Source organism: Bufo bufo, chromosome 5 (assembly GCF_905171765.1).
Source record: "Bufo bufo chromosome 5, aBufBuf1.1, whole genome shotgun sequence".
Classification (NCBI taxonomy): domain Eukaryota; kingdom Metazoa; phylum Chordata; class Amphibia; order Anura; family Bufonidae; genus Bufo; species Bufo bufo.
This window is the reverse complement of record NC_053393.1, coordinates 113665565-113679329: the sequence shown is the minus strand read 5'-3', so window position 1 is coordinate 113679329 and position 13765 is coordinate 113665565. Positions and strand designations below refer to the sequence as shown.

The window sequence follows — 13765 nt, the reverse complement described above, 5'->3', positions numbered from 1 at the left end:
TGGTATTGTCAGTAAAAATACTAAATGTGCCAATTTAGTCTATAAAAGAAGTCAATAATTTAATTGACATCATATGACTTTAAACAATGCAGCATTTGAATAGAAATCTACAATCCCAGTTACCAAATTCAAATATATTCAACTAGGAACGAAGGATGACTCATCTCTAGTTAGTGCTACTATGTACGAGAAACAGAGGTAACTGAGCTCACGACAATGTTAGTTCTTTCACATTCCAGTCCAACTGTATTCAATACGCAGTTGTTTTTGTGTCATTTTTAAGTCTGATTTTGTGTGTCTGTGCCAAATTTACAAAATGGTGGACCTTAATAATATATTTTCTGTTATTGCAATGTGGTTAACACCTGTATGTGTAAAAGTACGGCAGGAGTTTTCGTGGGGTCGAGATGAGACTTTTGCAAAAGTCGCACCTACTAAATGTGCCATAATCCAGGTCTTTTGCCAATTAAACCCTTCTACCACTGTCTATTTACCATTTTGGCATTTTTGTTTTTCACACCCTGCCTTCCCAGAGACATAACTTTTTATTTTTCAGTTTACACATGCGACTGAGAGCTTGTTTTTTGCGGGACCAGTTGTATTTTCTAATGGCACTCTTTACTATTTCATACAGTGAAGTGAGAAGCTAGAAAAAAAATCCAAATTCCAAAAACACAATTTTGATACAGTTCTATGGGTTTCATTTCTACAGTGTTCCCTATGTCCCCTGTTCCATGCCCTTTATTTTCTGGGTCAGTACAATTACAGCGATACCAAATTAATATAGTTTTTCTTCTCTTTTAATGTCTTATAATTGATAGGGTCAGGCATGATGATACTTACACTGCCTGGCCCTGTCAATCAAAGTGCAGAGGGTGTGGTAATTGCAGAGAGTGCAGAGCCTCTAGTAACTGCAATGAACCCCATGCTCCTAGAAGTTCATTTGGATATATTACAACATCATTTTTCTCAGCAATGCGGGCACATATGAACAGGGGACCAACACAGATGCCTTCAGCTGCCAAGTGCACATGTAACAAGTCAGACAGTTTCATAGGTACAAAACTGATGACAGATGCCCTTTAATCTGTTAAACTTTTTGTGACTTAGGCCCCTTTCACACGGGCATCACGTTTTGGCTCCGGAGGCGTCCCGGGTGCAATGCGGCAAACCCGCGCGAGTAGGTACCCATTTGCAGTCAGTTTTGACTGCGGTTGCGTTCCTTTGTTTAGTTTTTATCGCGCGGGTGCAATGTGTTTTGCATGCGCGTGATAAAAAACTGAATGTGGTACCCAGACCCGAACTTCTTCACAGAAGTTCAGGTTTGGGTTCAAGGTTGTGTATATTGTATTATTTTCCCTTATAACATGGTTATAAGGGAAAATGATAGCATTCTGAATACAGAATGCATAGTACAATAGGGCTGGAGGGGTTAAAAAAATAATAATAATAATAATAATTTAACTCACCTTAATCCACTTGTTCGCGCAGCTGGCATCTCTTCTGCCTTCATCTGTGAGGAAAAGGACCTGTGGTGACGTCACTACGCTCATCACATGGTCCGTCACATGATCCATCACCATGGTGCTGGATCATGTGATAGACCATGTGATGAGCGCAGTGACGTCACCACAGGTCCTTTTCCTCACAGATGAAGGCAGAAGAGATGCCAGGCTGCGCGAACAAGTGGATTAAGGTGAGTTAAATAATTTTTTATTTATTTTTAACCCCTCCAGCCCTATTGTACTATGCATTCTGTATTCAGAATGCTATTATTTTCTATTATAACCATGTTATAAGGGAAAATAATAAAGATCGGGTCCCCATCCCCATCGTCTCCTAGCAACCGTGCGTGAAAATCGCACCGCATCCGCAATTGATTTTCACGCAGCCCCATTCATTTCTATGGGGCCTACGTTACGTGAAAAACGCACAAAGAGGAGCATGCTGCACAAGTGATGCGTGAAAATCACCGCTCATGTGCACAGCCCCATAGAAATGAATGGGTTCCGGATTCAGTGCGGGTGCAATGCGTTCACCTCACGCATTGCACCCGCGCGGAAATCCCGCCCGTGTGAAAGGGGCCTTAGACTGACTTAACTTGAAATGCATGACCCTCCTACAGAACTATATAAAAAGAACATATAATAAAGCATGAAGAAAGGGGAACGCACACAAGATTACACTAAAATAACACGTGTTTTAAATGGAATATTCCATTACTTCAGACAATACATGGGAGTTATGGCAAAATATTGGCAAGACTGGCATTATAAATCCAATGAGGACTTGTGGGTCTATATTGCTGTTAAAAGGGTTGTCCAATAATATAAACTTATCCCCTTCCCGCATGGTCTGAATAGTGGAGGTCTGACTGCTGGGACCCATGAGAACGGAGGTCCTTTGTCCCCTCCCCAAAATGAATGGAGTAATCATTGAAAATGCACACTGCCGCTTCACTCCTCTCTAAGAAAAGCCTAATGGAGCGCTTGACTATTGAGTGGGCAACAGCAAACTGCTTTCTTTTACAGCTAAATATTTCAGCTGCCATTTTTCTGCATCACCGTTTCTATATTTTCATGCATCGTTGAGTTGCCTGGCTTTGTTTCCAGTCAAATTTGAAATATTTGGCTGGAACAGAAGACAATTTGTTCACAAAAGGGCTGGGGGGCGGTACAATAATGAGTGTCTGCAGGCAACAGTGAAGCATAGTGCAGGTTCTTTGCAAGTTTGGGGCTGCATTTCAGCAAATTGATTTGGCCATGAAAAAAGGGGTTGTGTCATCTCAAGCACTGGTACCATATCACTAGAATATGCCACCAATTTCTGATAATGTCCACCTCTTGGACCCGCACCTATCTCTAAAACAAAGCCCGCGAAGGAAAGCATACTGCACAAGCGCAACCACCGCTCTATTCACTTCTATGGTGCTGATGCAAATAACCAAGCAAGTGCTCAGCTATTTTCAACAGGCCCATAGAAATTAACCCATGCGTGGTCCACTCTCCTTCACTTTGCGAACTCCATTTTAGAGATAGGTGCAGATTCCAGAGGTTGCACCCGCACCTATCAGATATTGGTGCCATATCCTACAGATATGACACCAATGAACATTTGCATGTGCAGGGAAACTTGCTCTTCACTGGATACAGCAGGACCTGTACTCCTCGCATGATGAGGTCACGTGATCATGCTGGGAGAGCTGGTCCTGCTGCCTTCAGGTAAAAACAAGTGCCCCCGTGCAGGAAAATGGTTGAGGTTTTGTTTTTTCTTTAACCCCTTCCCGACATATGACGTAATAGTACGTCATGGCGGCAGGTGCGTTCCCGCATTTTGAAGTACTTTTACGTCAGATCAGTGCTTACCACGGCATAGAAGGGATTTGCTGCAGGTGAGGGAGGCCATCGGGTCCCCGTGCTGCTGTAACGGGGACACGATGGGTGAGAAGGCAGCCAGATGCCATGTAGAGGCTGCCCAATGCCTTGGACGGCATCGGGACCTGCCTTCTACAGATGCCCAGGAGATCCAGCCTCAGGTTGGGTCTCCTAGGCAACCTCTTAGTGTACTACTAACAGGCAATGCATTACAATACAAATGTATTGTAATGCATTGCAGAGGGGATCAGACCCCAAAAAGTAAAGTCCCAGAGTGGGACAGAAATAAAGTTTTAAAAAAAAAGTAAAAAAAAAGAGTTTTCAATTAAAAAAAATAACTTTTCAAGTAAAAAAAAAACCTCCCCTTTCCCCTAGAAAAAAAACTAAAACACACATATATTAGGTATCGCCGCATCTGTAACGACCGTCTCTACAAATATATTACATGATCCACCCCGTCTGATAAACACCGTAAAAAAGAAAAAAGAAAAACTGTTAAGAAAATGCAATTTTTGTCACCTTACATCACAAAAAGTGCAACACCAAGCGATCAAAAGGCGTTTGCCCCCCAAAATGGTACTAATAAAAACGTCACCTCAACCTGCAAATAAAGAGCCGCTTAATAAGACAATCACCCAAAAAATTAAAAAAACTATAGCTCTCAGAACATGGAGACACTAAAACATTTTTTTTTCTATAAAAAATGCAATTATTGTGTTAAAGTGAAATAAATAAAAAAAAAGTTTACATTTTAGGTATCGCCGCGTTCGTAACAACCAGCTCTATAAATATACCACATGACTTTACCCCTCCGGTGAACACAGTAAAAAATAAAAATAAAGCCATTTTTTGTCATAAATTTTTTTACACCAAGCAATCAAAAATGCTTATGTCCCCCAAAATAGTACCAATCAAACTGTCACATCCTCCATCAAAAAATTAGACCATACCTAAGACAATCGGCCAAAAATAAAAAAAAATATGACTCTCAGACAACGGAGACGCTAAAATATGATTTTGTTTGCTTCAAAAATCCTATAATTGTGTAAAAGTGAAATAAAATAAAAAAATTATATGTTAGATATCGCCTTGTCCGTAACAACCTGCTCTATAAAAATATCACATGACCTAACTCCTCAGGTGAACACCGTTAATTTTTTAAAATAAAAACAGTGCCAAAAAAGCAATTTTTTGTCACCTAACATCATTTAACCTCCTCAGGACCGCCGTACGCAGGATTGCGTCTTTGCGGCGGCCCTGCTCTTCTGGGTGGACGCGCCGGCGCGTCCTCTCGCGAGACACGAGATTTCCTGTGAACGCGCGCACACAGGCGCGCGCGTTCACAGGAACGGAAGGTAAGAGAGTGGATCTCCAGCCTGCCAGCGGCGATCGTTCGCTGGCAGGCTGGAGATGTAATTTTTTTAACCCCTAACAGGTATATTAGACGCTGTTTTGATAACAGCGTCTAATATACCTGCTACCTGGTCCTCTGGTGGTCCCCATTGTTTGGATCGACCACCAGAGGACACAGGTAGCTCAATAATATGCTGCACCAAGCACCACTACACTACACCCCCCCTGTCACTTATTAACCCCTTGATCACCCTTGATCACCCTTGATCACCCCTGATCACCCCATATAGACTTCATGATCACCCCCCTGTCATTGATTACCCCCCTGTCATTGATCACCCCCCTGTAAAGCTCCATTCAGATGTCCGCATGATTTTTACGGATCCACTGATAGATGGATCGGATCCGCAAAACGCATACGGACGTCTGAATGGAGCCTTACAGGGGCGTGATCAATGACTGTGGTGATCACCCCATATAGACTCACTGATCACCCCCCTGTCTTTGATTACCCCCCTGTCATTGATCACCCCCCTGTAAAGCTCCATTCAGACGTCCGCATGATTTTTACGGATCCACTGATAGATGGATCGGATCCGCAAAACACATACAGGCGTCTCCCTGGAGCATTCCAGGGGGGGTGATCACCCCATATAGACTCCCTCATCACCCCCCTGTCATTGATTACCCCCCTGTCATTGATCACACCCCTGTAAAGCTTCATTCAGACGTCCGCATGATTTTTACGGATCCACTGATAGATGGATCGGATCTGCAAAACGCATACGGACGTCTGAATGGAGCCTTACAGGGGCGTGATCAATGACTGTGGTGATCACCCCATATAGACTCCCTCATCACCCCCCTGTCATTGATTACCCCCTGTCATTGATCACACCCCTGTAAAGCTCCATTCAGACGTCCGCATGATTTTTACGGATCCACTGATAGATGGATCGGATCCGCAAAACACATACAGGCGTCTCCCTGAAGCCTTCCAGGGGAAGTGATCACCCCATATAGACTCCCTGATCACCCCCCTGTCATTGATCACCCCCCCTGTCATTGATCACCCCCTCTGTCATTGATCACCCCCCCTGTCATTGATCACCCGCCCTGTCATTGATCATTCCCCCTGTCAGGCTGCATTCAGATGTCCGTATGATTTTTACAGATCCACGGATACATGGATCGGATCCGCAAAACACATACGGACATCTGAATGGAGCCTTACAGGGGGGTGATCAATAACAGGGGGGTGATCACCCCATATAGACTCTCTGATCACCCCCCTGTCATTGATCACCCCCCTGTAAGGCTCCATTCAGACATTTTTTTGGCCCAAGTTAGCGGAAATTTTTATTTTTTTTCTTACAAAGTCTCATATTCCACTAACTTGTGTCAAAAAATAAAATCTCACATGAACTCACCATACCCCTCACGGAATCCAAATGCGTAAAATTTTTTAGACATTTAAATTCCAGACTTCTTCTCACGCTTTAGGGCCCCTAGAATGCCAGGGCAGTATAAATACCCCACATGTGACCCCATTTCGGAAAGAAGACACCCCAAGGTATTCCGTGAGGGGCATATTGAGTCCATGAAAGATTGAAATTTTTGTCCCAAGTTAGTGGAAAGGGAAAAAATATCAATTTCTGCTAACTTGTGCCAAAAAAAAAATTTCTATGAACTCGCCATGCCCCTCATTGAATACCTTGGGGTGTCTTCTTTCCAAAATGGGGTCACATGTGGGGTATTTATGCTGCCCTGGCATTCTAGGGGTCCTAAAGCGTGAGAAGAAGTCTAGGATCCAAATATCTAAAAATGCCCTCATAAAATGAATGTGGGCCCCTTTGCGCATCTAGGCTGCAAAAAAGTGTCACACATGTGGTATCGCCGTATTCAGGAGAAGTTGGGCAATGTGTTTTGGGGTGTCATTTTACATATACCCATGCTGGGTGAGATAAATATCTTGGTCAAATGCCAACTTTGTATAAAAAAATGAGAAAAGTTGTCTTTTGCCGAGATATTTCTTTCACCCAGCATGGGTATATGTAAAAAGACACCCCAAAACACATTGCCCAACTTCTCCTGAATACGGCGATACCACATGTGTGACACTGTTTTGCAGCCTAGCAGGGCAAAGGGGCCCACATTCCAAAGAGCACCTTTCGGATTTCACAGGTCATTTACCTACTTACCAAACATTAGGGCCCCTGGAAAATGCCAGGGCAGTATAACTACCCCACAAGTGACCCCATTTTGGAAAGAAGACACCCCAAGGTATTCCGTGAGGGGCATGGTGAGTTCCTAGAATTTTATATTTTTTGTCACAAGTTAGCAGAAAATTATGATTTTTTTATTTTTATTTTTTTCCCTTACAAAGTCTCATATTCCACTAACTTGTGACAAAAAATAAAAACTTCCATGAACTCACTATGCCCATCACGAAATACCTTGGGGCGTCTTCTTTCCAAAATGGGGTCACTTGTGGGGTAGTTATACTGCCCTGGCATTCTAGGGGCCCAAATGTGTGGTAAGAAGTTTGAAATCAAAATGTGTAAAAAATGACCGGTGAAATCCGAAAGGTGCTCTTTGGAATGTGGGCCCCTTTGCCCACCTAGGCTGCAAAAAAGTGTCACACATGTGGTATCTCCGTATTCAGGAGAAGTTGGGGAATGTGTTTTGGGGGGTCATTTTACATATACCCATGCTGGGTGAGAGAAATATCTTGGCAAAAGACAACTTTTCCCATTTTTTTATACAAAGTTGGCATTTGACCAAGATATTTATCTCACCCAGCATGGGTATATGTAAAAAGACACCCCAAAACACATTCCCCAACTTCTCCTGAATACGGAGATACCACATGTGTGACACTTTTTTGCAGACTAGGTGGGCAAAGGGGCCCACATTCCAAAGAGCACCTTTCGGATTTCACTGGCCATTTTTTACAGAATTTGATTTCAAACTCCTTACCACACATTTGGGCCCCTAGAATGCCAGGGCAGTATAACTAACCCACAAGTGACCCCATTTTGGAAAGAAGACACCCCAAGGTATTCCGTGAGGGGCATGGCGAGTTCCTAGAATTTTTTATTTTTTGTCACAAGTTAGTGGAATATGAGACTTTGTAAGAAAAAAAAAAAACATCATTTTCCGCTAACTTGTGACAAAAAATAAAAAGTTCTATGAACTCACTATGCCCATCAGCGAATACCTTAGGGTGTCTACTTTCCGAAATGGGGTCATTTGTGGGGTGTTTGTACTGTCTGGGCATTGTAGAACCTCAGGAAACATGACAGGTGCTCAGAAAGTCAGAGCTGCTTCAAAAAGCGGAAATTCACATTTTTGTACCATAGTTTGTAAACGCTATAACTTTTACCCAAACCATTTTTTTTTTACCCAAACATTTTTTTTTATCAAAGACATGTAGAACAATAAATTTAGAGCAAAATTTATATATGGATCTCGTTTTTTTTGCAAAATTTTACAACTGAAAGTGAAAAATTTCATTTTTTTGCAAAAAAATCGTTAAATTTCGATTAATAACAAAAAAAGTAAAAATGTCAGCAGCAATGAAATACCACCAAATGAAAGCTCTATTAGTGAGAAGAAAAGGAGGTAAAATTCATTTGGGTGGTAAGTTGCATGACCGAGCAATAAACGGTGAAATTAGTGTAGGTCAGAAGTGTAAAAAGTGGCCTGGTCTTTCAGGGTGTTTAAGCCATGGGGGCTGAGGTGGTTAAAGTGCAACACCAAGCGAACAAAAAGGCGTATGTCCCCCAAAATAGAACCAATTAAACCATAATCTCATCCTACAAAAACTGAGCCCCTACCTAAGACAATAGGTAAAAAAAAAATTTAAAACTATGTCTCTCAGGCTATGGAGACACTAAAACATCATTTTATTGTTTCAAAAATACTATTATTGTGTGAAACTAAAATAAATAAGAAAAAGTATATATATTAGGTATTGCCACATCCGTAACAACCTGCTCTATAAAAAAAGTCACATGACCTAACCCCTCAGGTGAACGCTGTAAAAATAAAAAAATTAAAACGGTGCCAAAACAACACATTTTTTTGGTCACCTTGCCTCATAAAGTGTAATAATGAATGATCAAAAAATTATATGTACCCAAAAATGGTACCAATAAAAACATCAACTCTTCCTACAAAAAATTAGCCCCTGCACAAGACGATTGGCCGAAAAAATAAATAAATATGGCGTTCAGAAAATGGAGACACAAAAACATTTTTTTTTAAATGCTTTATTATGTAGAACTGAAACAAACAAAGAAAGTAGACATATTTCACCGCGTCCGTAACAACCTGCTCTATAAACATAGCGCATGCTCTAACCTGTTAGATGAACGTTGTAAAAAATAAAAAAATAAAATAGTGCCAAAACAGCCATTTTTTGGTTACCTTGCCTCACAAAAAACGGAATATAGAGCGATTAGAAATCATATGTACCCCAAAAAAGTTTCCAAAATGGGGTCACTTTTGAGAGTTTCTACTGTAGGGGTGCATCAGGGGGGCTTCAAATGGGATTTGGTGTCTAAAAACCATTCTAGCAAAATCTGCCTTTCAAAAACCATGCGACAGTCCTTTCCTTCTGCGCCCTGCCATGCACCCTTACATCAGTTTACGACCACATGTTGGGTGTTTCTGCAAACCTCAGAATCAGGGTAATAAATGTTGAGTTTTGTTTGGCTGTTAACCCTCCAAAAAAATGAATTAAAATGGAAAATCTTCCAAAAAAGTGAAATTTAGAAATTTTATCTCCATTTTCATTTAATTCTTGTGGAACACATAAAGGGTTAACAAAGTTTGTAAAATCAGTTTTGAGTAACTTGAGGGGTGTAGTTTCTACAATGGGGTGATTTATGGGGGGTTTCTATTATGTAAGCCCCACAAAGTGACTTCAGACCTGAACTGGTCCTTAAAAGTGGGTTTTGGAAATTTTCTTAAAATCTTTTAGAATTGCTTCTAAAATTCTAAGCCTACTAACATCCCCAAAAAATAAAATTACATTTACAAAATGATACCAACATAAACTAGACGTATGGGGAATGTTAAGTAATAAATATTTTATAAGGTATCACTTTCTGTTTTAAAAGCAGATAAATAGAAATTTAGAAAATTGCTAATTGTTCAAAAATTTGGGTAAATTTGGGATTTTTTCATAAATAAAGGCAAAATATATTGATTCAAATTTATGACTGTCATTAAGTACAATGTGTCACGAGAAAAGACTCTCAGAATAACTTGGATAAATAAAAGCGTTCCAAAGTTATTACCAAATAAAGTGACAGATTTGCAAAAAATGGCCTGGGCAGGAAGGTAAAAACTGGCCCGGGGAAGAAGGGGTTAACCACTGAAATACAATTTTTTCCTTAATGTACCTGTTTTTAACAGCTTTGTCCAAATGACTATTCCCATTGATTTCACAGGCAGAAATAGGATATGTCCTATTTTTCGACAGATGCTAATGAGGTCAGGTTTTGTTATTATTTACAATTGGCCCACTATGAGGGGTAGAGATGGACTTGCGGTTCACCCGACGGTAGTTTTGCGGCGAACTTTGCTCCTTCACGAATCGCCGAACATGCGAACATATAGCGATGTTCGCATGTGCCATATTCTTTTGCATTGCGCCAAACTTTGACCCATGACACATCCATCAGGGGGGACAGGACAGCCAATTGAGACATGCACCCCCCAAAGACACCACCACCACCAAAGCCCCTCCACTCAAGTCAGAGAAATTATTTTCCCATCCATTCCCAGACCTTACCGATGTGCAGCCATTCTTGGCATTGGATAAGGAAGAGGTAGCAACGGCCGCCACTCAGCGGTCTGACGACAGTATCCAGATCAGCCCAATGAAAGTGGTCCCCGCTGTTGCTGAATACTCCGAGATCTCTAATGTCAGTGAAGGTGACGATGATGAGGTGTCGATGGACGTCACGTGGGTGCCCACATGAGAGGAAGAGGAGGGGAGTTCAGAGGGAGAGACAGAGCAGCAGATAGGGAGGAGATGGAGGAGAAGCAGGCAGAACTTGCAGTGCACTGCAGGCTAAAAGCAAACTACAAATGTTTCTGAAGCGAGCCATCAACCATGCACGGTCACATCTTGCGCTACCAGAACACCGGCATATGGCTCCGCAGTGTGGGCTTTTTTTAACGTTTCAGCTGCTGACAATAGTGTTGCCATCTGCAGCCTGTGCTGTCGACGCATAAGTCATGGTAAACTTAACACTCACCTAGGGACGATCGCCTGAAGGAGGCACCTGGCCTCCCATCAATGAGCCCAGTGGGAGCAACGCCATCAGAACCCACAAAGCCACACTCCCAGTGCTCCATGTCCTGCCTCATCTCCTTCTCCTCCCATTTGTCCTCCACTCCACATTCCACCGTGTTGTAGTCACGTTCATATGGCACAAGCCAGGCTTCCGTGGCCCAAATGTTTGAGCGTAAAAAGTTGATTACGCCAGATAACCCCCTCGCCCAACAGCTGACCGCTGGCTTGTCAGAACTGCAAGCCCGCCAACTACTGCCATATAAACTGGTGGAAACGGAGGCCTTTAGAAAATTGGTGGCCATTGGCACACCGCAATGGAAGGTCCTCGGAAGGAAATATTTTTCCCAGAAGGGCATCCTAGAGCTATATGGTCATGTTCAGCGGCAAGTGAATATATCTCTGGCACACAGTGTCAGTGCCAATATACATAAACAATGGCAGGGAAGGTACATAACTTTTACTGCCCACTGGCAGACTGCCCTCGGCCATCAGCATCTAACCCATGGCACCCGTGTGGATTTGGTGTTACCGCAACGGATCGCATGCAGGCCTGCCTCTTCTTCTCCTCCTCCTACTCCATCCTCCGTCTCCTCCTCGGCTGACTTCTCCTTTTCCACTGCTACCGCCTCTTCCGCTGCACCCCCAAGTTCCCCAAAACCTATTTGATGTGCCAGGTGAGACGTTGCCATGCTATGCTGCGGCTGTTGTGTCTGGAAGCCAAGAGCCACATTGGTCCTGCACTGCTTTCAGCTCTGTGGTCACAGGCCGATCAGTGGCTAACCCCGCTCAATTTGACAGTTGGTAAAGTGGTGTGTGACAATGTTGCCAATCTGCTGAGCATGCTGAAACAGGGCACAATGCACGTCCTGAACTTAGTCATGCAGCGATTCCTTGCCAAATAACCTGGGGTCCAGGACGTCTTGTTGCAGGCCAGGAAAATCTCTGGCCATTTTAGATGATCTTACACGGCCATGGCTTGCCTTGCTGACGTTCAGCGACGACACCACCTGCCCGACAAATGTCTGATTTGTGACAGCCCGACGCGCTGGAACTCCACCTTGTATATGCTTGATAGGCTGCTCCAGCAGCAACGTGCCGTTAATGGCTACCTGTACGAACTCTGCAGCAGGACAAGTTCTGGGGAGATTGGTTTCTTTTCACCGCGCCAGTGGCTTCTCATGCGCAATGCATGCAGACTTCTGCAGACATTTGATGAGATCACCAAAATGGTCAGTCGCAGCCAGGGCACCATCAGTGACATTATACCTTATGCCTTCTTTCTGGAGCGTGCATTGTGTCGTGTCATTGATCAAGCCGATGAGGAAGTCGCAATGCTGAATTAATTCCCAGGGGAGGCTACTCCATCTGAGACAAGTCAGCAGGAGTCTGAAGAGGAGTCAGAGGAGGATGGTGGCTGGGGGGAGGAGGAGGACCAAGAAGAGCAGGCTTTGAGGGAGACTTTAAACTTTTCGGGGATCCCTAGTGTTGTCCGTGGCTGGGGGAGGAGACCGAGGAAGTCATTCTCCTGAGCGATGAGCAGGAGCCAGGGCGCTCCACCACTTCCAATTTAGTGCAAATGGGGGCCTTTATGCTCCAGTGTTTGAGGGACCCCTGTATAAAAAGCATAAAGGGCAAGGACCAGTACTGGATGGCAACGTACTTAGACCCCCGATACAAACACAAAATGGAGGACATGTTACCAGCATTACAGAGGGCTGTCAGAATGCAGCATTTCCAGGCCTTGCTGCGAGAGATGCTGCATTCTGATGTTGCGGGCGCTGGCAGAGGAATTTCCACCCACAGCGAAACAGGTGCGGGTACCAATCCTAACGCGCCTGCAAGAAGAGGGCGGTTTGAAGATGTGTTGGTCACTTCACATATGAGATCATTCTTGCAGCCAACCCATCAAGAGTCGCTCTCCGGATCCAGCCTCAGGGAACACCTAGACCGACAGGTGTCCGACTACATCGGGTTAACGGCCGATGTGGATGCTCTGAGAAGCGAGGAACCCCTGGACTACTTGGTGTGCAGGCTTGACCTGTGGCCAGAGCTGGCACAATTTGCCATGAAACGCTTGGCTTGCCCCTCGTCGAGTGTCCTGTCCGAAAGGACGTTGAGGGAATCAGGGGGGATCGTGACCAATAAGCGCACTTGCCTAGCTCACGACAGTGTGGACTACCTCACATTTCTAAAAATGAATGAGGCATGGACCTCGGAGGAATTCAACACCTGTGATGACCACGTGTAATTGAATTTCCTCTTGCCAGCCCACACATATCCGCCACCACCCAGAACAAAGAATGGTCCTTGTCTTATGTATATACAGCAGCATAAAAGGCCTTTCTCAAGGTGAATGCCTAATTTTTGGGGCCTCTACTCCAGTGGCTTATAGTAAAATTTTTATCCAGTGACCGCCTAATGTACCTCCTGATACATAATCACTAGTTCTTTTCTGTCAGGCAAATGCTTAATTTTTGGGGCCTGTACTTGCCTACAGTAAAATTGTTATCCACTGACCGTCTAAAATACCTCCAGCCACATAATCACTTGTTCTTTTCTGTCAGGTGAATGCCTAATTTTTGGGGCCTGTACTCCACTGGCCTACAGAAAAATTGTTAATCAGTGACCACCTAATGTACCTCTAGCCACATAATCACTTGTTCTTTTCTGACAGGTAAATGCCTAATTTTTGGGGCCTGTACTACAATGGCCTACAGTACAATTGTTA

At 43.5% G+C, this 13765-nt stretch overlaps 1 protein-coding gene across 1 annotated transcript in view; it reads right to left on the bottom strand.

Annotated features, from left to right (window-relative positions):
• Positions 1 to 13765, bottom strand: part of C5H8orf34 (chromosome 5 C8orf34 homolog) — a 384661-nt gene that overhangs the window by 49477 nt on the left and 321419 nt on the right. The window lies entirely within an intron of this gene.